Genomic DNA, 17,952 nt, shown 5'->3' with positions numbered 1-17,952 from the left:
CCGATACACAGATAGTTCCAAGGCGGCCGAGGAGCCTCACAGCATAGCAATCAGGGTGCGAGGCGAGGGATGCGGCGAGAAAGCCCCAACGGCTAGAGGGAAGAGGCTTCAGGTCCGCCTCGGAATGGTCCAAGCATCGGACGCGCTTGGGGCGACTACCAGTGACAACCCCTTATCCCGCGACGCGTCCGATACACAGATAGTTCCAAGGCGGCCGAGGAGCCTCACCGCATAGCAATCGGGGTGCGAGGCGAGGGATGCGGCGAGAAGGACCCAACGGCTACACGGAAGAGGCTTCGGGGCCGCCTCGGAATGGTCCAAGCATCGGACGCGCTTGGGGCGACTACCAGTGACAACCCCTTATCCCACGACGCGTCCGATACACAGATAGTTCCAAGGCGGCCGAGGAGCCTCACCGCATAGCAATCGGGGTGCGAGGCGAGGGATGCGGCGAGAACGACCCAACGGCTACACGGAAGAGGCTTCGGGGCCGCCTCGGAATGGTCCAAGCATCGGACGCGCTTGGGGCGACTACCAGTGACAACCCCTTATCCCGCGACGCGTCCGATACACAGATAGTTCCAAGGCGGCCGAGGAGCCTCACCGCATAGCAATCGGGGTGCGAGGCGAGGGATGCGGCGAGAAGGACCCAACGGCTAGACGGAAGAGGCTTCGGGTCCGCCTCGGAATGGTCCAAGCATCGGACGCGCTTGGGGCGACTACCAGTGACAACCCCTTATCCCGCGACGCGTCCGATACACAGATAGTTCCAAGGCGGCCGAGGAGCCTCACCGCATAGCAATCGGGGTGCGAGGCGAGGGATGCGGCGAGAAGGACCCAACGGCTAGACGGAAGAGGCTTCGGGTCCGCCTCGGAATGGTCCAAGCATCGGACGCGCTTGGGGCGACTACCAGTGACAACCCCTTATCCCGCGACGCGTCCGATACACAGATAGTTCCAAGGCGGCCGAGGAGCCTCACCGCATAGCAATCGGGGTGCGAGGCGAGGGATGCGGCGAGAAGGACCCAACGGCTAGACGGAAGAGGCTTCGGGTCCGCCTCGGAATGGTCCAAGCATCGGACGCGCTTGGGGCGACTACCAGTGACAACCCCTTATCCCGCGACGCGTCCGATACACAGATAGTTCCGAGGCGGCCGAGGAGCCTCACCGCATAGCAATCGGGGTGCGAGGCGAAGGATGCGGCGAGAAGGACCCAACGGCTAGACGGAAGAGGCTTCGGGTCCGCCTCGGAATGGTCCAAGCATCGGACGCGCTTGGGGCGACTACCAGTGACAACCCCTTATCCCGCGACGCGTCCGATACACAGATAGTTCCAAGGCGGCCGAGGAGCCTCACCGCATAGCAATCGGGGTGCGAGGCGAGGGATGCGGCGAGAAGGACCCAACGGCTAGACGGAAGAGGCTTCAGGGCCGCCTCGGAATGGTCCAAGCATCGAACGCGCTTGGGGCGACTACCAGTGACAACCCCTTTATCCCGCGACGCGTCCGATACACAGATAGTTCCGAGGCGGCCGAGGAGCCTCACCGCATAGCAATCGGGGTGCGAGGCGAGGGATGCGGCGAGAAGGACCCAACGGCTAGACGGAAGAGGCTTCAGGGCCGCCTCGGAATGGTCCAAGCATCGGACGCGCTTGGGGCGACTACCAGTGACAACCCCTTATCCCGCGACGCGTCCGATACACAGATAGTTCCGAGGCGGCCGAGGAGCCTCACCGCATAGCAATCGGGGTGCGAGGCGAGGGATGCGGCGAGAAGGACCCAACGGCTAGACGGAAGAGGCTTCAGGGCCGCCTCGGAATGGTCCAAGCATCGGACGCGCTTGGGGCGACTACCAATGACAACCCCTTATCCCGCGACGCGTCCGATACACAGATAGTTCCGAGGCGGCCGAGGAGCCTCACCGCATAGCAATCGGGGTGCGAGGCGAGGGATGCGGCGAGAAGGACCCAACGGCTAGACGGAAGAGGCTTCAGGGCCGCCTCGGAATGGTCCAAGCATCGGACGCGCTTGGGGCGACTACCAGTGACAACCCCTTATCCCGCGACGCGTCCGATACACAGATAGTTCCGAGGCGGCCGAGGAGCCTCACCGCATAGCAATCGGGGTGCGAGGCGAGGGATGCGGCGAGAAGGACCCAACGGCTAGACGGAAGAGGCTTCAGGGCCGCCTCGGAATGGTCCAAGCATCGGACGCGCTTGGGGCGACTACCGTTGCCAACCCCTTATCCCGCGATGCGTCTGATACACAGATAGTTCCGAGGCGGCCGAGGAGCCTCACCGCATAGCAATCGGGTTGCGAGGCAGATTATTGGGAAGGGAACCCCCTGGGATGCGGCTCAAGCAGTGCCCAAAGGGACTGGAATGCGGAATCACATCGAGAGACCCAAATGCTATACGAGGGCTCAAATCGAATTATCGATTTGGCCACGACATGGACGCATCGGAACGACTACCTTTGCCGAACCACTCGCAATTGCATCCATACCGAAACCAATAGACATTTCCGTTAGAGCCCTCGCATAGCATTCGGGAATCTCGCATGCCCCTCTAAATCGACCAATGCTGGCGCTCAATGAAAATCCGAGCGCTACCACCGTTCGAGCGCCAGCATTGGTCGAGTTAGAGGGGCACGGGGGAGAATGCTCCAGTCAACACCTCCCCTATATAAGTTATTTGTCCGATTCTCGCACAACCGTAGTCTGCCTCGTCGAATCAAACAACGGTCCCAGATTCCGACTTCCGTTCCGTAGAGACCCAAAAGCTAGATGGAGGCTCGCAAGAAAGAGAGTCGGCGCATAGCAATCGGGTTTCTCGAACGTTTAGGGACCGAGCTCACTTGCGGATAGGGCAAAATCCGCCAAGCAACCCAAAAGCTAGACGGGGGCTCGAATCGAATCGCCTAGGCGGCCACAACAACGACGTGTTGGATCGACTACCAGTGCCAAACCATTCAGCAAGACTAGTCTGTGTCGAGGCCGGATAGAGATTCTCAGAGAGCGCCCGCATAGCATTTAGGAGACCTGCCGCGTCCCTCACACTCGACAAATGGTGGTGCACGTTTATAAATCCGAGCGATCCCAACCCTTTCAAGCACCAACATCGGTCGAGATAGAGGGGCACGGAGGGGGCTGCGTGAGACAACACAGTCCCCTATATAAGTTATTTGTCCGATTCTCACACATCCGAAGAATGGTCATCAAATCGGACAACAGCCCAAACTTCCGACTTCCGTCCCAGAAAGCCCAAGAGCTATCTAAAACGTTCATGGCCGGAACTCGATCGCGGCTATACCAGTCCGCCAAGCAACCCAAAAGCTAGACTGGAGCTCTAGTCGAATCACCTCTGTGGCCATTGCAAGGACGTGTTGGAGCGACTACCATTGCCGAACCATTCCGCAGGTCGAGTCCATACCAAGGCCGCATAGAGATTCACGATGAGCTCCTGCATAGCAATCAGGAGACTTGCCGTGTCCATCACAATCGATAAATCCTGGTGCAAGATTTTTGCATCCGAGCGCTCCAACCAGTCGAGCACCAGCATCAATCGACATAAACGGGCACGGGGGGAGGATGCTCGAGAACACTACCTCCCCTATATAAGTTATTTGTCCGATTCTCAAGCAGCCGAAGTCTGGTCATCGAATCGGGTCAAAGACCACAACTTCCGACTTTACCCACAATGCAAGTCATCGAATCGAACATCGGCCCCCGAGTCGGACTCCATGCGTATGTCAGGTCATCGGACCCAAATTCCGCCTTCCTGCGCATGGCGGGCCATCAATATCAACTCGGTCATCGGACCCAAACTCCGCCTTTTTGCGTATGGCACGCCTTCAAATCGGTCATCGGACCCAAATTCCGCCTTCCTGTGCATGGCGGGCCATCAACATCAACTCGGTCATCGGACCCAAATTCCGCCTTTCTGCGCATGGCACGCCATCAACTCGGTCATCGGACCCAAATTCCGCCTTCCTGCGCATGGCAGGTCATCGGACACAAATTCAGACCTCGCCAATATGCCTACGTATCGAATCGGTCATCGGACCCAACTTCCGACTTCATCCATACTGTAGGGTCTTTGAGGTTGGCGCGGTGCGCTCAACCCAGGGAGTCGACCCATCGAAGCATACACCTCCCCTATATAAGCTATTTGTCCGATTCCCACACCTGTGTAGTTTGCACCTCTGACCAGGACATCGACCCCAACTTCCGAACTCGACTGCAACGACGGCACCAGCGCCTTGGTGCGCACCTTGCGACGCACAGTCCCAACATTCGCCTTCCTGCACATGGCAGGTCATCGGACCCAAATTCCGACCTCGCGAGTATGCCTACATATCGAATCGGTCATCGGACCCAACTTCCGACTTCATCCATACCGTAGGGTCTTTGAGGTTGGCGCGGTGCGCTCAACCCGGGGAGTCGACCCAACGAAGCATACACCTCCCCTATATAAGCTATTTGTCCGATTCCCACACCTGTGTAGTTTGCACCTCCGATCAAGACATCGACCCCAACTTCCGAACTCGCCTCCAACGACCGAACCAGCGCCTTGGTGCGCACCTTGCAACGCACAGTGCCAACATTCGCCTTCCTGCACGTGGCAGGTCATCGGACCCAAATTCCGACCTCGCGAGTATGCCTACATATCGAATCGGTCATCGGACCCAACTTCCGACTTCATCCATACCGTAGGGTCTTTGAGGTTGGCGCGGTGCGCTCAACCCGGGGAGTCGACCCAACGAAGCATACACCTCCCCTATATAAGCTATTTGTCCGATTCCCACACCTGTGTAGCTTGCACCTCCGATCAGGACATCGACCCCAACTTCCGAACTCGACTAAAAAGACCGCACCAGCGCCTTGGTGTGCACCTTGCAACGCACAGTGTCAACATTCGCCTTCCTGCACATGGCAGGTCATCGGACCCAAATTCCGACCTCATGAGCATACCTACTAATCGAATCGGTCATCGGACCCAACTTCCGACTTCATCCATACCGTAGGGTCTTTGAGGTTGGCGCGGTGCGCTCAACCTGGGGAGTCGACCCATCGAAGCATACACCTCCCCTATATAAGCTATTTGTCCGATTCCGACACCTGTGTAGTTTGCACCTCCGCTCAGGACATCGACCCCAACTTCCGAACTCGCCTGCAACGACCGAACCAGCGCCTTGGTGCGCACCAAAAGTGCGCACTTTTGGAGGGCACTTTTGTGCGCTCCAAAGGTGCGCACTTTTGGAGGGCACTTTTCTGCGCTCCAAAGGTGCGCACTTTTGGAGGGCACTTTTTGGAGGGCACTTTTCTGCGCTCCAAAGGTGCGCACTTTTGGAGGGCACTTTTTGGAGGGCACTTTTCTGCGCTCCAAAGGTGCGCACTTTTGGAGGGCACTTTTTGGAGGGCACTTTTCTGCGCTCCAAAGGTGCGCACTTTTGGAGGGCACTTTTTGGAGGGCACTTTTCTGCGCTCCAAAGGTGCGCACTTTTGGAGGGCACTTTTTGGAGGGCACTTTTCTGCGCTCCAAAGGTGCGCACTTTTGGAGGGCACTTTTTGGAGGGCACTTTTCTGCGCTCCAAAGGTGCGCACTTTTGGAGGGCACTTTTTGGAGGGCACTTTTCTGCGCTCCAAAGGTGCGCACTTTTGGAGGGCACTTTTTGGAGGGCACTTTTCTGCGCTCCAAAGGTGCGCACTTTTGGAGGGCACTTTTTGGAGGGCACTTTTCTGCGCTCCAAAGGTGCGCACTTTTGGAGGGCACTTTTTGGAGGGCACTTTTCTGCGCTCCAAAGGTGCGCACTTTTGGAGGGCACTTTTGTGCACTCCAAAGGTGCGCACTTTTGGAGGGCACTTTTCCTGTGCTCCAAAGGTGCACACCTAGGTGAGCACCTTCGACCACACCTTGTAGCACACCAAACTCTGACTTTCGACTTCATCCGCAATGCAGGGTCTTTGAGGTTGGCGCAATGCGCACAACCAGGGGAGTCGACCCATCAAACCCAACACCTCCCCTATATAAGCTATTTGTCTGATTCTCATACATGCGTAGCCTGCAGGAGCAATTAGGACATCGACCCCAACTTTCGGCTTCTAAACGAAAACAAGGTCTTTGAGGTTGGTGTAATGCGAACAACTAGGGGAGTCAACCCATCAAACCCAACACCTCCCCTATATAAGCTATTTGTCTGATTCTCATACATGTGTAGTCTACAGGAGCAATTAGGACATCGACCCCAACTTTTGACTTCTTAACGAAAACAAGGTCTTTGAGGTTGACGTAATGCGCACAACCAGGGGAGTCGACCCATCAAACCCAACACCTCCCCTATATAAGCTATTTGTCCGATTCTCATACATGTGTAGCCTGCAGGAGCCATTAGGACATTGACCCCAACTTTTGACTTCTTAACGAAAACAAGGTCTTTGAGGTTGGCGTAATGCGCACAACCAAGGGAGTTGACCCATCAAACCCAACACCTCCCCTATATAAGCTATTTGTCTGATTCTCATACATGTGTAGCCTGCAACAACGATTAGGACATCCACCCCAACTTCTGAATTCGTCTGCGTTGACCGCACCAAAGGTGCACGCCTTGGTGCTCACCAAAATCCGACTTCCGACTTCTTCTGCTATGCGGGGTCTTTGAGGTTGGCGCAGTGCGCACAACCAGGGGAGTCAACCCACCGAATGCAACACCTCCCCTATATAAGCTATTTGTCTGATTCTCATACATGCGTAGACTGCAGCAATGATTAGGACATCCACCCCAACTTTTGACTTCTTAAACAAGACAGGGTCTTTGAAGTTGGTGCAGTGCACACAACCAGGGGAGTCGACCCATCAAACGCAACACCTCCCCTATATAAAGCTATTTGTCCGATTCTCATACGTGTAGTCTGCAGCAGCGATTAGGACATCGACCCCAACTTCCGAATTCGTTTGCATTGACCGCACCAAAGGTGCACGCCTTGGTGTGCACCCTGGAGTGCACTTTGGTGCTCACCTCGGTGCACACTTTGGTGTGCACCTCGGTGTGCACCAAAGGTGCGCACCTTGGAGCGCACCAAAGGTGTACACTTTGGAGCGCACCACATAGGGTCTTTGAGAGGTTGGCGCAGTGCGCACACCAAGGTGGGTGTTGAGGTGCGTGCCGAGGTGGGTGGGTGCTAGGGTGCGCTCCATGGTGGGTGCCAGGGTGGGTGCGTGCTAGGGTGGATTCCAAAGAGGGTCATAGGGTGGGTGCCAAGGTGGGTTGGTGATATAGTGGGTTCAAAGGTGGGTACTAGGGTGGGTTCCAAGGTGGGTCACAAGTTGGGTGCCAGGATGCGTGGGTGTTAGGTTGGGTGCCAAGGTGGGCTCCTGCGTGGGTGGGTGCTAGGGTGGGTTTCAAGGTGGACGCGAGGGCGGGTGCCAAGGTGGGTAACAAGTTGGGTGTTAGGATGGGTGAGTGCTAGAGTGGGTGCCAAGGTGGGTGGGTGCTAAGGTGGATGCCAAGGTGGTTCACAGGGTGGGTGGGTTCTAGGGTGAGTTCCAAGGTGGGTCACAGGTTCAGTGCTAGGGTGGGTGTCAAGGCGGGTGTCGAGGTGCCTGGGTGCTAGGGTGTGGATGCCAATGTGGGTCATAGGGTGGGTACTAGGGTGGGCTGCAATGTGGGTGCCAAGGTGGGTAACATGCTCGGTGGGTTCTAAATTGGGTGCCAGGGTGGGTGTGCACCCACCTTGCCCGAGGTGGGTGCCAAGGTGCCAGTGTGGGTGGGTGCTAAGGTGGATGCCAAGGTGGGTGAGAAGGTGGGTGATAGGTTGAGTGGTAGGATGGGTGGGTGCCAAGATGGGTCACAGGGTGGGTGCAAGGGTGGGTAGGTGCTAGGGTTGGTGTCAGGGTGGGTGGGTGCTAGGTTGGGTTCCAAGGTGGGTGCGAGGGTGAGTGTCAAGGTGGGTCACAGGTTAGGTGCTAGGATGGGTGAGTGCTAGGGTGCAAAGGTGCCAGGGTGGGTGCTAGGATGGGTCGATGCTAGGGTGAGTGGCAAGGTGGGTCCACAAGTGTCAAGGTGGGTGCCGAGGTGGGTGCCAAGTCGGCGACTGCTATGGTGGATGCCAAGGTGGGTCACGGGGTGGGTGCCAAGTTGCTAGGTTGGGTTCCAAGGTGGGTGCCAACGTGGGTGCTAGGGTGCGTGGGTTAAAGGGTGTGTCACAACGTGGGTGCCAGGATGGGTGCGCACCCACACTGGCCAAGACGGGTGCGGGTGCAAGGTTGGGTTCCAAGCCCGGTCACAGGCTGGGTGCTAGGATGGGTGGGTGCCAAGGTGGGCACCAGGGTGGGTGCACCCACCCTGGCCAAGGTGGGTCACGGGGTGGGTCCTAGGGTGGGTAACGGGGTGGGTACTAAGGTGCGTGCCAAGGTGGGTCATAGGGTGGGTGCCAAGGTGGGCACCAGGGTGGGTGTGCACCAACCCTAGCCAGGGTAGGTCACGGGGTGGTTGTCGGGGTGGGCGTCAAGGAGCCAAGGTGGGTGGCAAGTAGCCAAGTTGCGTGCCAAGGTGGGTGTCGGGGTGGGTGCCAAGGATCCAAGGTGGGTGCCAAGGAACCAAGGTGGGTGTCTGGGTGGGTGCCGAGGTGGGAGCCAGGGTGGGTCCCAAGGTGAGTGCAAAGGTGGGTGCCAGGGTCAAGGTGAGTGCCAATGTGGGTTCCAAGGTGCCAGGGTCAGGGTGAGTGCCAATGTGGGTTCAAAGGTGCTAAGTTGGGTGCGAGGTTGGGTGCGAGGGTGGGTGGGTGCCAAGGTGTGCTAGGTGGAAGCCCGGGTGGGTCGGCATCCCATGGGTGTCGAGTTGGGTGCCTGATGGGTGCTTCTTGTCAAGTTTTAGTCGTCGGGACTCATTTCGAGCCTTAGAGGTCGTTTCTTGTCCGGTTGCCCTGTCTTCGACCTGGGAACCCAATTTTGGTCCTCGGGTCCCATTTTTTTTTGTCTCGCATCCCACTTTTGGCCTGTGGCCTTTTCGGGGTCGATTCTCGTTTTGGGCATCAGAGCATGTTTCTTCTCCTAAAACCCAATATTTGTTTATTAAGTCTCGGAACACATTTTTGTTCTCGTGGACCCATCATGGGTCTTGGAACGCATTTGTGGTCCTTGGGTCCCATTTTGCATCCCGAAACTTGTGTTTTGGTGCTTGATCCCTATTTTGGGTGCCCACCTTGCACCAAGTGCGCACCCGGGGCAAACCGAGCGCCTTGGTGCACCGGGGCAAGATCGAGCGTGCACCCGAGGCGCCCCGAACATGCACCAAGGTGCACTCGGCCCACATGTGAGCGCAGGTCGTTGCGCCCGAGGTGGTGTGTGGGCACCGCGTTGCAGACGGGACACTGCACGCACACGACGCCCCCTCCAGGTGCACGCACGTAGGCCGGGCCGGGTGCACACCCGACGCCCTAGCAAGGTGCGCGCACCCGGGCAGGGCTCACACTTGGCGAACGGGGCGCACTTCGCGAGGGAGGGTGTGCACCTCGACGGGGGTGGGTGGCCGGGGTGGATTCGCACGTGGGTCGCGGTTTGCTAAGTACACACTGCGACAAGCTCATAACGGGTGCGATCATACCAGCGTTAGTGCACCGGATCCCATCAGAACTCCGCAGTTAAGCGCGCTTGGGCCGGAGTAGTACTGGGATGGGTGACCTCCCGGGAAGTCCCGGTGTTGCACCCTTTTTTAGTTTTTCGCCGGGCGTCGCAATGCTATTTGAATAAACCTTTTGCCCGTTTGCGTTCTCGTCGGGGCCGGGCCGGGCCGGGGTGCGCTGCCCGCACTACCGCGCGCGCGGGGGCGACACCGAGCGCGCACCCGAGGCGCCCCGAGCACACAGGCCACGGTGCAACCCGGGCGTTGTGCGCGCACCCCGGTGCGCCCGAGGTGCTGCGCGCGCACCCAGGTGAAATCGGTGTGCACCTCGGCCAGTGCGCGCTCGGTCGAGTCGCGCACGTTGGCCAAGGTGCACGGTGATGTTTCTTACTCTAAGGTTCCGCACCAGACGCCCGGGACAGGTGAGCGAAGCTGGGCGGGGCCGGGTGCGCGGCCGGGGCAGGTGCACGCAGCTGGAGAGAGCTTTGGAGCACACTTCGGAGCGCACCAATGATGCGCTCCATTCAAAAGTTTCCTGAAAAGGCAAAAAAAGTTGAGATTATAGAATTTCCCACTTGAGAGATTGTAAAAAAAAAAAATTTAAAATGAAGGAAACGCGGGTGCCAAGGTGTGCGCAGCCCAGCCAAGGTGTGCGCACCAAGGCGCCCACCCTGGCGAAGGTGCACGCAAGGTGCGCACCCGAGGCAAACCGGACAATTAACCCAACTTTCGACTTCGCGCGCACCTTGGAGCGCACTTCGGAGCGCTCCTTGGTGCGCACCAATCTTGGGCACCTCGGAGTGCACCATGGCGCCCACCAAGGTGCGCACCCGGGGCAAACCGAGCTCCGACTTCGTGCGCACCTTGGAGCGCACGAAAGGTGCGCACCATGGCGCCCACCAAGGTGCGCAGCCCAGCCAAGGCGTGCGCATCAAGGTGCGCACCCTGGCGAAGGTGCGCACCCGGGGCAAACCGAGCTCCGACTTCGTGCGCACCTTGGAGCGCACAAAAGGTGCGCAACCCAGCCAAGGTGTGCGCACCCCGGTCAAACCGAGCTCCGAATCGTGCGCACCAGAGGTGCACGCCATCGTGCGCACCTTGGAGCACACTTCGGAGCCCTCCTTGGTGCGCGCCGATGTTGCGCACCTCGGAGCGCACCCGGGGAAAACAATGCAATTAACCCGACTTTCGACTTCGTGGGCACCTCGGAGCGCTCTCGGGTTCGCACCTCGGAGCACACCGAGGTGCGCACCTTTGATGCGCTGCCTTCACCAATTTCCAGAAAAGGCAAGAAAACATTGAGAAGGTGTGCGCACCGAGGTGCCCACCCTGGCGAAGGTGCACGCGAGGTGCGCACCCGGGGCAAACCGGGCTCCGACTTCGTGCACGCCGCACCTTGGAGCACACTTCGGAGCGCTCCTTGGTGCGCACCAGGGCGCGCAACCCAGCCGAGGTGCCCACCCCGGCGAAGGTGCACGCGAGGTGCGCACCCGGGGCAAACCGGGCTCCGACTTCGTGCACGCCATGGTGCCCACCGCGGCGAAGGTGCACGCGAGGTGCGCACCCGGGGCAAACCGGGCTCCGACTTCGTGCACGCCGCACCTTGGAGCACACTTCGGAGCGCTCCTTGGTGCGCACCATGGTGCCCACCAGGGCGCGCAACCCCGCCGAAGGTGCACGCGAGGTGCGCACCCGGGGCAAACCGGGCTCCGACTTCGTGCACGCCGCACCTTGGAGCACACTTCGGAGCGCTCCTTGGTGCGCACCATGGTGCCCACCAGGGCGCGCAACCCCGCCGAAGGTGCACGCGAGGTGCGCACCCGGGGCAAACCGGGCTCCGACTTCGTGCACGCCATGGTGCGCACCGCGGCGAAGGTGCGCACCCGGGGCAAACCGGGCTCCGACTTCGTGCACGCCGCACCTTGGAGCACACTTCGGAGCGCTCCTTGGTGCGCACCAGGGCGCGCAACCCAGCCGAGGTGCCCACCCCGGCGAAGGTGCACGCGAGGTGCGTACCCGGGGCAAACCGGGCTCCGACTTCGTGCACGCCGCACCTTGGAGCACACTTCGGAGCGCTCCTTGGTGCGCACCATGGTGCCCACCAGGCCGCGCAACCCAGCCAAGGTGTGCGCACCAAGGTGCACGCGAGGTGCGCACCCGGGGCAAACCGGGGTCCGACTTCGTGCACGCCGCACCTTGGAGCACACATCGGGGCGCTCCCGGGTTCGCACCGGCGTTGCGCACCGTGGTGGGCACCTCGGAGCACACCAAGGTGGGCAGCGAGGTGCGCACCTTTGATGCGATGCCTTCACTAATTTCCATAAAAGGCAAAAAAAAAACGAGATTTTAAAATTTCCGTTTTGAAAGATAGTGAGAAAAAGGGAATGCTGGTGCCATCTTGAGCCCGCCCTGGTGCGCAGCCCAGCCAAGGTGTGCGCACCAAGGTGCCCACCCTGGCGAAGGTGCGCGCCCGGGCAATTAACCCAACTTCCAACTTCGCGCGCGCCAGGGTGGGAGCGCACCCAACAACCGGGCCTGGGAAGAGCCAATGCGAGAAACCCCACCAAACGCTCTGACAAAAAAAGAGGGGGCGCTCCAGTAACCCCGCTTCGGAGCGCACCCTGGGCAAACCCAGCCAAGGTGCCCACCCCGGCCAAGGTGCAGGCGAGGTGCGCACCCGGGGCAAACCGGGCTCCGACAACGTGCACGCCGCACCTTGGAGCACACTTCGTAGCGCTCCCGGGTGCGCACCTCAGAGCACACCAAGGTGGGCAGCGAGGTGCGCACCTTTGATGCGCTGCCTTCACTAATTTCCAGAAAAGGCAAAAAAAAAAGGAGATTTTAAAATTTCCGTTTTGAAAGATAGTGAAAAAAACGGAACGCGCGTGCCATCTTGAGCCCGCCCTGGTGCGCAGCCCAGGTAAGGTGCCCACCCTGGCAAAGGTGCGCACCCGGGCAATTAACCCTACTTCCGACTTCGTGCGCGCCAGGGTGGCAACCGGGCCTCGGAAGAGCCAATGCGAGAAACCCCACCAAACGCTCCGACAAAAAAAGAGGCGGCGCTCCAATAACCCCGCTTCGGAGCGCAGCCGGGGCAAACCCAGCCAAGGTGCCCACCCCGACGAAGGTGCACGCGAGGTGCGCACCCGGGGCAAACCGGGCTCCGACAACGTGCACGCAGCACCTTGGAGCACACTTCGAAGCACTCCCGGGTGCCCACCGGCGTTGCGCACCGTGGTGGGCAGCGAGGTGCGCACCTTTGATGCGCTGCCTTCACTAATTTCCAGAAAAAGGCAAAAAAAAATGAGATTTTAAAATTTCCGTTTTGAAAGATAGTGAAAAAAAAGGAACGCGGGTGCCATCTTGAGCCCGCCCTGGTGCGCAGCCCAGGCAAGGCATGCGCACCAAGGTGCCCACCCGAGGTGCACACCCGGGGCAAACCGGGCTCCGACTTCGTGCAGGCCGCACCTTGGAGCACACTTCGGAGCGCTCCTTGGTGCGCACCATGGTGCCCACCAGGGCGCGCAACCCAGCCAAGGTCTGCACACCAAGGTGCCCACCCCGGCGAAGGTGCACGCGAGGTGCGCACCCGGGGCAAACCGGGCTCCGACTTCGTGCACGCCATGGTGCCCACCGCGGCGAAGGTGCACGCGAGGTGCGCACCCGGGGCAAACCGGGCTCCGACTTCGTGCACGCCGCACCTTGGAGCACACTTCGGAGCGCTCCTTGGTGCGCACCATGGTGCCCACCAGGGCGCGCAACCCAGCCAAGGTGTGCGCACCAAGGTGCACGCGAGGTGCGCACCCGGGGCAAACCGGGGTCCGACTTCGTGCACGCCGCACCTTGGAGCACACATCGGAGCGCTCCCAGGTTCGCACCAGCGTTGCGCACCTTTGATGCGCTGCCTTCACTAATTTCCAGAAAAGGCAAAAAAAAACGATATTTTAAAATTTCCGTTCTGAAAGATAGTGAAAAAAACGGAACGCGGGTGCCATCTTGAGCCCTTCCTGGTGCGCAGCCCAGGCAAGTTGTGCGCACCAAGGTGCCCACCCTGGCGGAGGTGCGCGCCCGGGGCAAACCGGGCTCCGACTTCGTGCACTGCATGGTGCCCACCAAGGCGCGCAACCCAGCCAAGGTGCCCACCGCAGCGAAGGTGCACGCGAGGTGCACACCCGGGGCAAACCGGGCTCCGACTTCGTGCACGCCGCACCTTGGAGCACACTTCAGAGCGCTCCTTGGTGCGCACCAGGGCGCGCAACCCAGCCGAGGTGCCCACCCCGGCGAAGGTGCACGCGAGGTGCGCACCCGGGGCAAACCGGGCTCCGACTTCGTGCACGCCATGGTGCCCACCGCGGCGAAGGTGCGCACCCGGGGCAAACCGGGCTCCGACTTCGTGCACGCCGCACCTTGGAGCACACTTCGGAGCGCTCCTTGGTGCGCACCATGGTGCCCACCAGGCCGCGCAACCCAGCCAAGGTGTGCGCACCAAGGTGCACGCGAGGTGCGCACCCGGGGCAAACCGGGGTCCGACTTCGTGCATGCCGCACCTTGGAGCACACATCGGGGCGCTCCCGGGTTCGCACCGGCGTTGCGCACCGTGGTGGGCACCTCGGAGCACACCAAGGTGGGCAGCGAGGTGCGCACCTTTGATGCGATGCCTTCACTAATTTCCATAAAAGGCAAAAAAAAAACGAGATTTTAAAATTTCCGTTTTGAAAGATAGTGAGAAAAAGGGAATGCTGGTGCCATCTTGAGCCCGCCCTGGTGCGCAGCCCAGCCAAGGTTTGCGCACCAAGGTGCCCACCCTGGCGAAGGTGCGCGCCCGGGCAATTAACCCAACTTCCAACTTCGCGCGCGCCAGGGTGGGAGCGCACCCAACAACCGGGCCTGGGAAGAGCCAATGCGAGAAACCCCACCAAACTCTCTGACAAAAAAAGAGGGGGCGCTCCAGTAACCCCGCTTCGGAGCGCACCCTGGGCAAACCCAGCCAAGGTGCCCACCCCGGCCAAGGTGCAGGCGAGGTGCGCACCCGGGGCAAACCGGGCTCCGACAACGTGCACGCCGCACCTTGGAGCACACTTCGTAGCGCTCCCGGGTGCGCACCTCAGAGCACACCAAGGTGGGCAGCGAGGTGCGCACCTTTGATGCGCTGCCTTCACTAATTTCCAGAAAAGGCAAAAAAAAAAGGAGATTTTAAAATTTCCGTTTTGAAAGATAGTGAAAAAAACGGAACGCGCGTGCCATCTTGAGCCCGCCCTGGTGCGCAGCCCAGGTAAGGTGCCACCCTGGCAAAGGTGCGCACCCGGGCAATTAACCCTACTTCCGACTTCGTGCGCGCCAGGGTGGCAACCGGGCCTCGGAAGAGCCAATGCGAGAAACCCCACCAAACGCTCCGACAAAAAAAGAGGCGGCGCTCCAATAACCCCGCTTCGGAGCGCAGCCGGGGCAAACCAAGCCAAGGTGCCCACCCCGACGAAGGTGCACGCGAGGTGCGCACCCGGGGCAAACCGGGCTCCGACAACGTGCACGCAACACCTTGGAGCACACTTCGAAGCACTCCCGGGTGCCCACCGGCGTTGCGCACCGTGGTGGGCAGCGAGGTGCGCACCTTTGATGCGCTGCCTTCACTAATTTCCAGAAAAAGGCAAAAAAAAATGAGATTTTAAAATTTCCGTTTTGAAAGATAGTGAAAAAAAAGGAACGCGGGTGCCATCTTGAGCCCGCCCTGGTGCGCAGCCCAGGCAAGGCATGCGCACCAAGGTGCCCACCCGAGGTGCACACCCGGGGCAAACCGGGCTCCGACTTCGTGCAGGCCGCACCTTGGAGCACACTTCGGAGCGCTCCTTGGTGCGCACCATGGTGCCCACCAGGGCGCACCCGGGGCAAACCGGGCTCCGACTTTGTGCACGCCGCACCTTGGAGCACACATCGGAGCGCTCCCAGGTTCGCACCAGCGTTGCGCACCTTTGATGCGCTGCCTTCACTAATTTCCAGAAAAGGCAAAAAAAAACGATATTTTAAAATTTCCGTTCTGAAAGATAGTGAAAAAAACGGAACGCGGGTGCCATCTTGAGCCCTTCCTGGTGCGCAGCCCAGGCAAGTTGTGCGCACCAAGGTGCCCACCCTGGCGGAGGTGCGCGCCCGGGGCAAACCGGGCTCCGACTTCGTGCACTGCATGGTGCCCACCAAGGCGCGCAACCCAGCCAAGGTGCCCACCGCAGCGAAGGTGCACGCGAGGTGCGCACCCGAGGTGCACACCCGGGGCAAACCGGGCTCCGACTTCGTGCACGCCGCACCTTGGAGCACACTTCAGAGCGCTCCTTGGTACGCACCAGGGCGCGCAACCCAGCCAAGGTGCTCACCCCGGCGAAGGTGCACGCGAGGTGCGCACCCGGGGCAAACCGGGCTCGGACTTCGTGCACGCCGCACCTTGGAGCACACATCGGAGCGCTCCCGGGTTCGCACCAGCATTGCGCACCTTTGATGCGCTGCCTTCACTAATTTCCAGAAAAGGCAAAAAAAAGAAAAAAATGAGATTTTAAAATTTCCGTTTTGAAAGATAGTGAAAAAAACGGAACGCGGGTGCCATCTTGAGCCCGCCCTGGTGTGCAGCCCAGGCAAGTTGTGCGCACCAAGGCACCCACCCTGGCCAAGGTGGGTCACGGGGTGGGTCCTAGGGTGGGTAACGGGGTGGGTACTAAGGTGCGTGCCAAGGTGGGTCATAGGGTGGGTGCCAAGGTGGGCACCAGGGTGGGTGTGCACCAACCCTAGCCAGGGTAGGTCACGGGGTGGTTGTCGGGGTGGGCGTCAAGGAGCCAAGATGGGTGGCAAGTAGCCAAGTTGCGTGCCAAGGTGGGTGTCGGGGTGGGTGCCAAGGATCCAAGGTGGGTGCCAAGGAACCAAGGTGGGTGTCTGGGTGGGTGCCGAGGTGGGAGCCAGGGTGGGTCCCAAGGTGAGTGCAAAGGTGGGTGCCAGGGTCAAGGTGAGTGCCAATGTGGGTTCCAAGGTGCCAGGGTCAGGGTGAGTGCCAATGTGGGTTCAAAGGTGCTAAGTTGGGTGCGAGGTTGGGTGCGAGGGTGGGTGGGTGCCAAGGTGTGCTAGGTGGAAGCCCGGGTGGGTCGGCATCCCATGGGTGTCGAGTTGGGTGCCTGATGGGTGCTTCTTGTCAAGTTTTAGTCGCCGGGACTCATTTCGAGCCTTAGAGGTCGTTTCTTGTCCGGTTGCCCTGTCTTCGACCTGGGAACCCAATTTTGGTCCTCGGGTCCCATTTTTTTTTGTCTCGCATCCCACTTTTGGCCTGTGGCCTTTTCGGGGTCGATTCTCGTTTTGGGCATCAGAGCATGTTTCTTCTCCTAAAACCCAATATTTGTTTATTAAGTCTCGGAACACATTTTTGTTCTCGTGGACCCATCATGGGTCTTGGAACGCATTTGTGGTCCTTGGGTCCCATTTTGCATCCCGAAACTTGTGTTTTGGTGCTTGATCCCTATTTTGGGTGCCCACCTTGCACCAAGTGCGCACCCGGGGCAAACCGAGCGCCTTGGTGCACCGGGGCAAGATCGAGCGTGCACCCGAGGCGCCCCGAACATGCACCAAGGTGCACTCGGCCCACATGTGAGCGCAGGTCGTTGCGCCCGAGGTGGTGTGTGGGCACCGCGTTGCAGACGGGACACTGCACGCACACGACGCCCCCTCCAGGTGCACGCACGTAGGCCGGGCCGGGTGCACACCCGACGCCCTAGCAAGGTGCGCGCACCCGGGCAGGGCTCACACTTGGCGAACGGGGCGCACTTCGCGAGGGAGGGTGTGCACCTCGACGGGGGTGGGTGGCCGGGGTGGATTCGCACGTGGGTCGCGGTTTGCTAAGTACACACTGCGACAAGCTCATAACGGGTGCGATCATACCAGCGTTAGTGCACCGGATCCCATCAGAACTCCGCAGTTAAGCGCGCTTGGGCCGGAGTAGTACTGGGATGGGTGACCTCCCGGGAAGTCCCGGTGTTGCACCCTTTTTTAGTTTTTCGCCGGGCGTCGCAATGCTATTTGAATAAACCTTTTGCCCGTTTGCGTTCTCGTCGGGGCCGGGCCGGGCCGGGGTGCGCTGCCCGCACTACCGCGCGCGCGGGGGCGACACCGAGCGCGCACCCGAGGCGCCCCGAGCACACAGGCCACGGTGCAACCCGGGCGTTGTGCGCGCACCCCGGTGCGCCCGAGGTGCTGCGCGCGCACCCAGGTGAAATCGGTGTGCACCTCGGCCAGTGCGCGCTCGGTCGAGTCGCGCACGTTGGCCAAGGTGCACGGTGATGTTTCTTACTCTAAGGTTCCGCACCAG

General features: G+C 60.1%; 2 non-coding genes across 2 annotated transcripts; both read left to right on the top strand.

The window, feature by feature from the left end:
* Positions 1–9,588: 9,588 nt before the first annotated feature.
* LOC131863179 (5S ribosomal RNA) lies at positions 9,589–9,707 on the top strand. Its single transcript, XR_009362114.1, has one exon. It is a non-coding gene; the product is annotated as a 5S ribosomal RNA (ribosomal RNA).
* A 7,804-nt stretch (positions 9,708–17,511) lies between these two features.
* On the top strand, positions 17,512–17,630 carry LOC131863168 (5S ribosomal RNA). The gene has a single exon (XR_009362103.1). It is a non-coding gene; the product is annotated as a 5S ribosomal RNA (ribosomal RNA).
* Positions 17,631–17,952: the final 322 nt, after the last annotated feature.

Source organism: Cryptomeria japonica, unplaced genomic scaffold (assembly GCF_030272615.1).
Source record: "Cryptomeria japonica unplaced genomic scaffold, Sugi_1.0 HiC_scaffold_56, whole genome shotgun sequence".
Lineage (NCBI taxonomy): Eukaryota > Viridiplantae > Streptophyta > Pinopsida > Cupressales > Cupressaceae > Cryptomeria > Cryptomeria japonica.
The sequence above is the reverse complement of the archived record's forward strand: the minus strand, read 5'-3'. Positions and strand labels throughout refer to the sequence as shown.